The 12,630-nt window shown below is 36.5% G+C and overlaps 1 protein-coding gene across 1 annotated transcript in view; it reads left to right on the plus strand.

Moving 5' to 3' along the window:
- LOC148123064 (vomeronasal type-2 receptor 26-like) overlaps positions 1-12,630 on the plus strand; it is a 68,964-nt gene that overhangs the window by 34,677 nt on the left and 21,657 nt on the right. The window lies entirely within an intron of this gene.

Raw genomic sequence — 12,630 nt, forward strand, 5'->3', positions numbered from 1 at the left:
TTCATCTCATCTCTAGCTGGGATCCATGATAGAGGCTGCCTAGGCAATGTGAGGTATGCACACGACCATGCTACCTGTATGTTTCTTGAATAAATTAATTTAAAATTCTTTCCTGAAAATAAGCCCCCCGCAGGACAAGTACATATGGGGCTGTTTCCAATACATACCACACATGGAATTAAAGTTTACAACACTTTTATCTGTCATTTGGAATATCAAAAATAGTATGAAAATCATGTCTTTGTAAAGGAATGTACAGCAGCTTGTAGATCGTTGCTATGTTGTGGTCAGCACTGATATCATTAAAAAGCTAATTTTATATGGACTGAGCAGTGATATTTAGCAATAAACACACACACACACACACACAATTACAAACATAAGTGAACAATTAATGAAAAAGAAGAATAAATTTACGAGAAAACAAAAATAGGTGGGTCTAAGTGAGGGATTAGATAGAGTAATGAGAACAGGAGTAATGAGGTAATTATATTATAATTTTAAAAATTGAAGATATTATAAAGAATAATTGGGAAAAGTAAAATATAAAAATCTAATGATGATGACAATCTATTTAATTACTGTCCTCTGTAAAAACAAACCTTAAAAAAAGAAAAAAGAGAAATAGGACTTGAAATCATCAACAAAAAAGAACAACCTTATACAAATGAATAATAAACAGATTGTGTTATTTCAACAAATGAAAAGGGAGGTTAATTAAATATATTTCAATTTTCTAAGATCTAGTGTTACTATAGGTTAACTTTTTGCAGAGTCCTATGTGATTGTCACCATCTTGAAGACAGGAAACTTTATTTTTAATTATAGAGCAGAAATAATAGATATTTTAGGTTAAAAAAGATTATTAAAAGTAAGTGTTTTATTATTGTATGTGTATCAGGTGTGTGTGTGTGTGTGTGTGTGTGTGTGTGTGTGTGCCTATGTGCTTGTATGTATGTGCCACAGCTCACATATTAGGTCAGAGGACATCATTGTGGAGCATGGTCATCCTCTTTGACTTTGATGAGGGTTTAGAGATCACACTTAGGTTATCAAGATTGCATGGTAAGTCACAGAGTTATATATTATACTAACACCTACCCTGATTCTTAGAGCATTTGCTACATCAAATATTTGTTTTTGCTTTCTTTTCTTTGTATTTTGAAATCATTATACCATTGCATTATTTTCTCCTTTTATCTTCCTCAGTGCAAAACCTCCCATATAGCCTCATTACTTTCTTTCACATTATCAGCCTCTTTTTTCATTTATTGGGTTACAGGCATATACATATACATGCAAATTACTAAACGTAACTGGATTGGTCTGTACAAATAATACTTGCACAAATGTTCATAGGGCTGTCCATTTAGTATTGAACAACCAGAAGATATGCTCTTCCCTGGGGAAGACCATTTCTCCCTCTTTCAACACTGCTGAGTTGTATCCTGTTTTTTCTCTGGGGTTGAGGCCTCATGGTCATTGTCCTGATCACATTGGCATGTCTGTTGCTGCTGTTCTTCTTCAGTTGCACATGTTCCGGCAGACGTGTTGGTGGGAATTTTTGGTTTAGACTCTCATAATACTCGAAAACAAACTAGGAAATCTGACAGAAAACTCCCTGAACTTCTGATTCTTACAATCTTTCTGCCCCCTAATATGAAATGTACCCTGAGTCTTAATTTTGTGTGTGGTTTTACAAATTCATCCACTGGAGATGTCTTCCATAACTTCACATTTTGATTGGTCTTCAGTGGTCTCATACCTTGTGAAGAGAAATTTTCTTGCTGAGGGTTTGAAGACTCCAATTATCTATGGTTATAAGGGCAAATATTAACCGATTATTTTTAGGGTTTGAGCTGATTTAATATATTAGTGGTTATAGCTTTTTATCCATGTTAAAGATTTCTTTTACTGACCATTTAAAAAATAAAACTGGTGTACAAATCAAAAGAAAAAAAACAAAAAAATGACATAAGATGAATCACCAGCAACTGTTGAAACGCCTGCTACCACTCACTTATCAGCTCAAAAAGGGATACACAACCTTCTGGGCTCACCTCTTTTTTTATTTGTGAATATATTTTATATTGACTATTTTACTTGGTATATAGACTACATATAATTAAGATAATCTGATAATATTGTAAAATACTTTCCAATTGCAGAAGATTTTCATCAAGTTACAAATCATTACTCTCATTTTTTTCGATGTAAAAGTATTCAAAAATAATTTTCTTAATAGTTTTTAAATATACATTGCAGAATTGATAGTTATAGTTATTAAATTTTATAGACCCTTTCAGGGCCATCTTAATTATAGCACTCAGAATGACAATCTTTTAATGAACTATTAGATTCCATCTACTTTTATTTTATTGTTTGACTATAGTCTTTATTAAGGTTATTGATAAAGCGTTCTATTTAAGTATTGTCTAGTCTTCCTTTTGTCATTGGTATTAAATACTCTTAGACCAAAAGCAAATGGTGAGAATGGTAGAGTTTACTTGGTCTGCAGTTCTAGTTCACAATATATCATTGAGGGACATCAGAGCAGAAAGAAATGTAGAGCAGAAACGAAGGAAGAATACAGTTTACTGGTTCAGTGTCTAGCCTGCTCACAGACACATAATTAGGTAGCTTTGTTATAGAGTATAAGGTCATCTACCTGGGGAGGGTTGCCTGCTACAGAGGACTGAGCCCTTCTATACCAATGAAAATTAAGACAGTAGCTCACAGATATCTGGCCCCACCTTTTACCTTAGGATCTCTTTAAACTCCTGGGTCCTCCAACAATTGCTGATCTGTTCTGGCCAGCTGAATATGGGAACTACAACTCTTTTCAGTTGAAAAATGGGTTGGTGACATAAATGGAAATTCTGTAACATTTTCCCTTTTTGACTAATAAACTGGACAAGGATCTAAATATAAATAGTAAAACTATAAACAATAAGAATTATCATCACGTGTTGTCCAAATAGAAAGAAAACATATTAACCTTAACAAAAATGAAATTACATACAACAAGAAAATTATCAAGTAATAAAAACATTCTCTACTGTATAGGATTGTTTTGGCTAACCTGGGTATTTTTTCCCATATGAAGTTGAGTATTGTTCTTTCAAGGACTGTGCAGATTTGTGTTGGGATTTTGAGCGAGATTGCATTGAATCTTTAGATTGCTTTTGGTAGGATTGCCATTTTCATTATGTTAATCCTACCTATCCAAGAACGTGGGAGATCTTTCTACTTTCTGGTAGCTTCTTCAATTATTTCTTCTAAGATTTAAAGCTCTTGTAGAATAGGTCTTTCACTTTTTTGGTTAGTGTTACCCCAAGATATTTTGTGCTATTTGTGGCTATTGTGAAAGGTTATGTTTCTCAGCTTCTTTACCATTTGTATATAGGAGGGATACTGACTTTTTTAGTTGATCTTATATACTGCCATATTACTGAAGGTTTTACAGTTTTATCAGCTGTAGGAGTTCCCTGGTAGAGTCTTTCAGGTCAATTATATATACTATAATAATGAAAATAATGAAAGTTTGACTTTTTCCTTTCCAATTTGAATCCCTTAGACCTCCTTTTGTTGTCTTATTGCTGTAGGCAGAACTTCAAGAACTATGTTGAATAGATATAGAGAATGTGGGAAAAGACTTTTGCTCTGCTATGTTCATAGAATAATTATTCATAATAGCCAGTAGTTGAAAACAACCTAGATACTCCTCAACCAAAGAATGGATAAAGAAAATTGGGACATTTACACAGTAGATTACTATTCAGTGGTCAAAAAAAAACCAATGTCATTCTGAAATTTGCATGCAAATGGATGGAACTAGAAAACACCATCCTGAGTAAGGTAACACAGACCCAAAAGGATGAATATGGTATGTATTCAATCACAAGTGGATACTAGCTGTAAAGCAAAGGATATTGAGCCTATAGGTCACGATACTACAGAAGCTAAGTAACAGGTGAACCCTAAGAAAAGCATATAGAGTTCCATCTGGAAAGTAGAAATAGGTAAAATAGCCTGACAAAATTGGGAGCATGGGGGTGAGGGAAAAATGGAGGGTGAAATGAAGGAGACAAAGGGAAGGGTGAAGAGAACTTGAGGATACAGGATAGTTGAGATTGAGGAAGAAAAAAGATGAGAGCAAACAAAGAAATCTCTTGATTGAGGGAGCCATTTGAGGCAAGGAAAAAATCTGGCTTTATAGAAATTCCCAGGAATCCACAATGATGACTCGAGCTAAGACCCTAAGCAATACAGGAGAGACTGACCAGCCTGTACTAGCCCTATAGCCAGATTGATGAATATCTTAAATATCACCATAGAACATTCATCCAGCAACTAATGGAAACAGAGGTAGAGACCCAGATAGGAACACTAGACTGAGCTTTCAAAGTCCAGTTGAAGAGTGGGAGGAGTTAGAATATGAGCAAAGAGGTCAAGACCCACTGAAACAGCTTACCTGAGCTAATTGGAGCTCACCAACACCAACAGAGCAGGGAAAGAACAAGCATAGGAAAAAATTCATTCCTTTGAATGTGTTTGACAGTTGCATGACTGGGACAGACTGTGGGGTCACTGACAGTGGCACCCAAATTTATCCTTCTGCTTGTAAAAAATGCAGCTTTTTGGCAACCTATTCCTTTTGAATGGATATCTTCCTCAGCCTATATGTGATAGTGAGGGCCTTATACTATCCCCAAAGCAGTGTGCCTTACCTTCTCCGTGGAGAGGATGTTGTAGTGTCGGGGGTAAGTGAAGGAAATGGAAGGAGGGGAGAAAGTGGGAACTTGGATTTGTATATATAATTTAAAAAAATGCTTTGTTTTCTTTTTTAAAAAATTAAAATGTATATATATATATATATATACAAATAAAAAACTTTCTCAATGGCAAAGTCTATGTAATTGGTGAGTTTAGAGTAATTATTCCATTAGCTGTCCTCTTATGAAGAGTCCAAAGTTTTAATTTTAATATATCTTTTAACATGATTTGGGAGAACAGCAACTGTAAATGTGTGTTTTTTAACCCACCCAAAGACCTGAGAAAGATATATTATTACTTGAGTAAGCAGGAAGCACATAGCATATGATTTCCAAAGTTAAGAGAAATTGCAGAAACAGCTGGTTGTTTGCAGGGTCCCTCAATGTTCCTCTACAATGTTGGACCATTCATCTTTGTCCTACAGGCCTACAACATCTGAAAGAATTTTTGTGAAGCAGTAAATTTAGAAGGCCGGTCATACCCTGTCTTGGAAAAGTTTAGCAGTCTTTTATCTTTGTGTCTTATTTGTTCAGTTTGGACAAAACATTGTCAGAAGTTGAGGCAAGTACAGTTTTTTGCCAAAACAGCTGGATTTTGCAAAAAAGAAAACTCATTATGGAATGTCTTTGTTGTCCATCATCCTTTTTTGAAGATCATTGTCACCAGAAACAGATGTTTCTCATGTCAAGAAAGATCTAAGTAATTAAAACATTTTAAATGACATATTTTGTAGTTCTTTGAGGTGTTCGAAGATTATCTATTCACAATATATCTCTGTATGATCTTGAAACCATAACTAACATGAATATAAGTTTAGTTATAGGTGACTATTAGCCTGTGTTTCTTTTTTATATTTTTTAAACAATCTTTTTATTTTACGTACCAATTCCAGTTTCCACTCCCTCCTCTCCTCCCACCCTCCCAAACTTCTCTCCACCCCACCCCAACTACTCCTCAGAGAGGGTAAGGCCTCCCATGGGGAGTCAACAAAGTCTGACACACTTTGAGGCAACATCAAGATCCTCTCCCCTTGTATCTATGCTGAGCTACGTATCCCTCCATAGAGAATGGAAATCTGTATCTCTTACTTATACTAAACAATTTGTAATGAACTTTCAATGACTAGAAATTTACATTACATTCTAAATGAGCTGTACCTTAAGTAAGTAGAACAGCATATTCTAATAAAAATAATCTTAAAGTTGTATGAATATACAAAAATATATAAAGCAAGAGTAAAAACATACATGAAGTATAACCTTAAATTTCTAAAAAGATATAATAAACAAAAGTAGAAGCACATATACAGTATCACAAGAATAACCTTAAAATTTGTTACCAATATACAAAAATCCATACCAATGTAAAATATTTAAGACTAGTAATTACTTTTTCAGTTTAAAATTAGAGTAATAATCTACCATTTTCTCCTATCATTTCTATATCCCCCAGTTTTCTTCAAAATTAAATCTCTGAATCTATCTAGTATTTTTCTTGACTATTATTGCTAAGGACTTGCAATCAACCACCCTAAATAATGACAAATATCTACAACCCAGCAGAAGACCAAGAAACAACAATCTTACCTCTAGGGAATGTGAGCACTGTGTTTTCTGGATTGCTTTATGCTGTCTACAGGGTTCATGGCATCCCTAGGGGATCCTGATAAAATAAAATAATGGTCAAGTTCTGGGAGAGCTAGACATATCACGTGTCCAGTCACTGTGCATATGAAAGTGTAGGGCTTGTCTAAAGTCTTGGATGAAGCGGTGCATGAGGCTGACCCATCTTAGATAGCCATCCTGAAATTGTTCTGATCAGTTTGTAGTCTGATAAACTCTTTGGGTAAGATTTTCAGATTAGTAGTATTATTATACTTCAGGTGGAACTGTCATTGTGGGGCCCCATCATCCCTTTAGACACATTAGAGGTCACTGTTAGGAATATTTATCCCACACTGTGGAAAATTTAAACATATTAAATGTCATATGTTACAAATCTTGAGGAGGTCAAAGAACCATATTCTATTAAATATCTCTGAGATACCCAGGATTAAATCTTAAATATCTGCTTCAGATTCACATAAAAAATTACATACAAGAAGCTACATGAAGTCTAAGGTTAGACTTAGTTAGTAATTAATAATACTATTAATATCAAAACAGAAAATTTAAATTTTGAGATAGTACTTATATTTTAAGAAAGTGTTAAAGAGTCAAAATAATTCCAAGAGACCTGGGATTAGCAACAATATAACAGTCCCTAGATTTTGATTTTCTTCTCTTCCATACCAGGTGGTTCTTCTGATATGAGGCAGAGACTTTGAATTTTCTTTTAGCAAATATGCTTGGATTTAGAGGAGACAGCCATGATCCAACTTCAGAGCCAGCTTTATTTCTTTTTATTGAGCAAGGACTACATAAAGACCACCTTTTAAACATGTCTGTAGGGTTTGGAAAAACAGGCATTTTAAAAGGCTCATGAAAATTTACACTGTCAGAAGTGGGCCATACAGCCAGAACAATTTGTTCCTCTTTTTGGTAATTTTTTTGAGGAATCTCCCTATTTTCTTCCAATATTTATTATTTATTATGCATACCAAACACAGTTCCCCTTCTTTTCTCTCACCTTCTCTTTCTCCACCATGTTCACTCCCCCATCCACACTTCCTCCATTCAGATGGGGTAAGGCCTTTCATGGGAATCAACAAAGCATAGCATATCAAGCTGAGGCAGAACGAAGCTCCTCCTCTCTGCACCATGACTAAAGAAGGCATCCCACCATAGGGCTCCAGAGATTTAACTCATGCATCAGGGACAGGTCCTGGTCCCACTGCCAGGGAGTGGGGAGGGGGGAGGACCTTGGACTTCCCATGGGGCAGGGAACCCTGATTGATCTTAGGACTAGAGAGGGAGGGGGATGGGGGAAGAGGGGGAGAGGAAAGGGGAAGGGGAAGGAAAAGAAAGGTGGGGAGGAGGTGGAAATTTTTAATAAATAAAAAAATATTTTTAAAAAAGAAAACATCCCACCATAGGACTCCAAAGATTTAACCCATGCATCAGGGACAGGTCTTGGATCCACTGCCAGGAACCCCACAAAAGACCAAGCTACACAGCTATTACCCAAATGCAGAGGGCCCAAATGAGTCACATGCCAATTCCCCTGCTGTCTATTCAGAGTCCATGAGTTCCCACATATTAAGGACAGCTGTCTCTATTAGTTTCCCTGTCATAATCTTGATTACCTCTTGCTCATATAATCCTTCCATTCTCACTTCAACTGGACTTCTAGGACTGGACCCAGTGTTTGGATGTGCATCTCAGCATCTACTTATATCAGGTACTGGATGAAGACTCCATTATAGCAATTTGGGTAGTCACCAATCTGATTACAGGGGAAGGCCAATTCAGATACCCTCTCTACTCTTGCCAGGGATTTTACCTGGGGTCATCCTTATGGATTTCTATCTCCCTAGCACCAGGTTTCTCTCCCACCATACAATGGCCCCCTCTAACAAGATATCTCACCAACTACTCTCCTCATCCCTCCCCCACACAACACCATACTCCTGCTCCCTCCCTGTTCCCATCTCCTCATAACCTCCTTCTCTACTCCACCCATCCCCAGTTTACAGGACATCTCATCCATTCCTCTACCCAGGGAGATCCATGTGGACCTCCCAGGGTCCTTGTAACAGGAGGGCCATCTTTTTTGGGTTTCTTCCCCACCCAGTACCCCACAACCAGCAGTTTCAAAGAAAATCACACAGAGTCTATATTAGGTTATAAACTGATTGGCCCATTAGCTCAGTCTTCTTATTAGCTCTTGTAGCTTATATTAACCCATTGTTCTTATCTATTTTAGCCATATGGCTCAGTACCTTTTTCAGCTGGCAGGTCACATCCTGCTTCCTCAGTGATCTGTGCAGGACTGGGAGGAATCAACTTCCTCCTTCCCAGAATTCTCCTGTTCTCATTGCATCACCTCTACTTCCTGTCTGGTTTCCCACCTATACTTCCTGCCAGACCAATCAGCGTGGGATAGAAACCCAAACAAGCCAGACATCCTGTTACAGTCCTCTTGCCACCTAGCCTCTCTGAGAGTAGCCTGAGGACTGTAGTCTGGCTAACTTTTGCTTTACATCTATTATCCACAATAAGTGAACATGTACTGTGTTTGTCTTTCTATCTTGATTACCTCACTCAGGATAATTTTTTTCTATTTCCATTTATTTGCCTACAAACTTCATAATATCATTGTTCTTTTCTGCTGAGTAATGCTCCATTGTGTAGATATACCACATTTTCTTTACCTGTTCTTCAGTTGAAGGGCATTTAGGTTATTTCTAGGTGCTGGCAATTACAAATAATGCTACTATGATCAAAGTTGAGTAAGTCTCCTTCTAGTATGAGTGTGCATCCTTTGATTCCATGCACAAGAGTGGTATTGTTGAGTGTTGAGGTAGACTGAGTCCCAGTTCCCTGAGACAGCACCATGGTGTTTTTCAAATTGACTGTACAAGTTTACACTTCCACCAGCAGGAGAGGTGTGTTCCCCTAACTCCTCATTCTTTTCAGCATAGGCTGTTATTAGCATTTTTGATTCTTGCCATTCTGACAGGTGTAAAATGGCATCACAGAGTCATTTTAATTTGCATTTCCCTGATATCTAAGGATGTTGAACACTTCTTTAAGTGTTTCTCACCATTTCAGATTTTTCTATTGAATTTCTCTGTTTAAAACTGTATCCTGTTTTTAAGGTATTTAGTATTACCTTAAAACCAAAGTTTTAAGTTCTTTATTTCTTTTGAATCGCACTCCTCTAACAGATATGGGGCTGGAGAAAATCTTATTCCACTCTGCAGGATGCCATTTTGGCTTGTTGGCAGTGTCATTTCCTTTACAAAAGTTTTTCAGTTTCAGAAGGTCCCATTTATTTTTTGTCAGTTTCAATATCTGTGCTACCGGTGTTAGATTCAGGGAGTAATTTCCTGCGCCAGTGCATTCAAGTCTACTTCCCACTTTCTCTACTACCAGGTTCAGTGCATCTGGATTTATGTTGAGTTCTTTGATCTGCTTGTACTTGAGCTTTGTGCATGGGGATAGATATGGAGCTATTTGCATTCTGCTATGTGCCACTATTCAGTTATGCCAACAACAATTGTTGAAGGTGCTGTCTTTTTTCCATTGTATACTTTTGGCTTCTTTGTCAAAAATTAGGTGTTAATAGGTGTAAGGATCTATGTCAGGGTCTTTGATTTTATTCCATTGGTCCACTTCTCTGATTTATGCCAATAACAAATGGTTTTTATTCCTACAGCTCTATAGTAGATCTTGAAGTCAGGGGTCGTGATAGTTCCAGAAGTTCCATTATAATACAGGATTGCTTTAGCTATCCTGGATTTTTTGTTTTTCTATATGATGTCGAATATTGTTCTTTCAAGGTCGGGAAAGAATTGTGCTGAGAGTTTGATGGGAATTGTGTTGAATCTGTCTATTGCTTTCAGAAAAATTGCCATTTTTACTATGTTAATCCTACCAGTCAATTATAATGGGAGATCTTTCCATTTTTTGATGTTTTCTTCAAAGACTTAAAGGTCTTGTCATACCGGTCTTTCACTTGTTTGGCTAGAGTTACCCTAAAATATTTTATATTATATGTGACTATTGTGAAGAGTTATGCTTCTCAGATTTCTTTCTCAGCCAACTTATCAATTGTACGTAGGAAGCCTTCTGATTTTATCTTTTTGATTGACTTATTGAGCTATACATTTTTGTCTACTCCCCTCCCTTCCTCTCCCTTTCCCTTCAACCCTTCCCCATGGTCCCCATGCTCCCAGTTTACACAGGAGATCTCTTATTCTTCTTCTCATGTAGATCACATCCATGTATGTCTCTCTTATGGTCCTCATTGTTGTCTAGGTTCTCTGGGATTGTGAATTGTAGACTGGTTTTCGTTGCTTTATGTCTAAAAGGTACTTATGACAAAGTACATATGATATTTGTCTTGTTGTGTCTGAGTTACCTCACTCAATATGATGTTTTCTAGCTCAATCCATTTGTCTGCAAATTTCAAGTTATCATTATTTTCTGCTGTATAGTATTCCATTGTGTGAATGTACCACATTTTCCTTATCCATTCTTCGGTCGAGGGGCATTTAGGTTGTTTCCAGGTACTGGCTAGGACAAAAAGTGCTGCTATGAATGTAGTTGGGCACATGTCCTTGTGGTATGATTGAGCATCCTCTCTAACTCTCCCTCTCTCTCTCTCTCTCTCTCTCTCTCTCTCTCTCTCTCTCTCTCTTTGTGTGTGTGTGTGTATACATATATATATATATATATATATATATATATATATAGTAATATTTCTGGGTCTTGAGAAAGGTTGTTTGTTAATTTTCTGAGAAATATCCATACTGATTTTCAAAGAAACTCTACCAATTTGCACTACCAGAAGCAATGCAGGAATGTTCCCTTTACCAAACATCCTCTCCAGCATAAGTTGTCATTGCTATCTTTTTATCTTGAGCATTCTTACAGATATAAGATGGAATCTCAGAGCTGTTTTGATTTTCATTTCTCTGATTGCTAAAAATGTTAAGGATTTCTTAAGTGTCATTAAGTCATTTTAAACTCCTCTGGTGAGAGTTGTTTGCTTAGATCTGTACTCCATTTTTTATGGAATTAATTGTTTTTTTGATGGCCAATTTCTAGAGTTCTTTGTATATTTTAGAGATCAGTGCTCTTTATGATATAAGGCTGGTGAAAATCTTTTCCTATTCTGTAGGCTGACATTTTGTCTTGTTGACCATGTCCTTTGCTTTACAGAAACGTTTCACTTTCAGGAGGTCCAATTTATTAATTGATTCTGTCAGTGTCTGTGCTACTGGAGTTATATTCAAAAAGCAATTTCCTCTGCCAATTTTTTCAAGAGTACTTTCCACTTTCTCTTCTATGACATTCAGTGTGGTTGGCTTTATGTTGAGGGCTTTGATCCATTTGGCTGGAGTTTTGTCCATGATGATAGATATGGGTCTATTCTTATTCTTCTACATGTTGATATCCAGTTATGATATCCAGTTTCTTTTTCCATTTGATACCTTTTGCTTCTTTGTCAAAAATCAGGCATTGATAGGTGTTTAGATTGACAACTGGTTCTTTGATGCAGTTCCATTGGTCTTCCTGTCTGCTTTTACGCCAATACCAGACTGTTTTCAGTACTGTAGCTCTGTAGCAGAGTTTAAAGACAGGGATTGTAATGGCTCCAGAAGTTCCTTTATTGTACAGGATTGTTTTGGCTATCCTGGGCTTTTTGATTTTTCATAAAAAGTTAAGTATTCTTCTTCCGAGGTCTGTAAAGTACTTTGCTGGGATTTTGATGGGCATTACATTGAAACTATGGATTGCTTATGGTAAGATTGCCATTTTTATGATGTTAATTCTACCTACCCAAAGCATGGGAGATCTTTCTATTTTCTGGTGTCTTTTTCAATTTCTTTCTTCAAAGATTTAAACTTCTTGTCATATGAGTCTTCCACTTGTTTGGTTAGAGGTATTCTGAGATATTTTGTGCTATTTATGGCTATTTGAAGGGGGATGTTTCTGTCCTTTCTTTCTCAGCCCATTTATCATCTGTGTAAAAAGGGCTATTCATGTTTTTGAGTTAATCTTATATCCTGTTACAACACTGAAAGTGCTTATGAGTAGGAGAAGATATTTGGAAGAAATTTTGATGTTGCCTGTGTGTCATATCATCAGCAAAGAGTGCAAATTTGACTTCTTTTTTTCCAATTTGCATCCACATTGATCTCCTTTTCTTTTGTCTTGTTTCTCTAGCTAGGACCTCAAGAACTAT

Source organism: Myodes glareolus, chromosome 2 (genome assembly GCF_982192425.1).
Source record: "Myodes glareolus chromosome 2, mMyoGla1.1, whole genome shotgun sequence".
NCBI classification, from domain to species: domain Eukaryota; kingdom Metazoa; phylum Chordata; class Mammalia; order Rodentia; family Cricetidae; genus Myodes; species Myodes glareolus.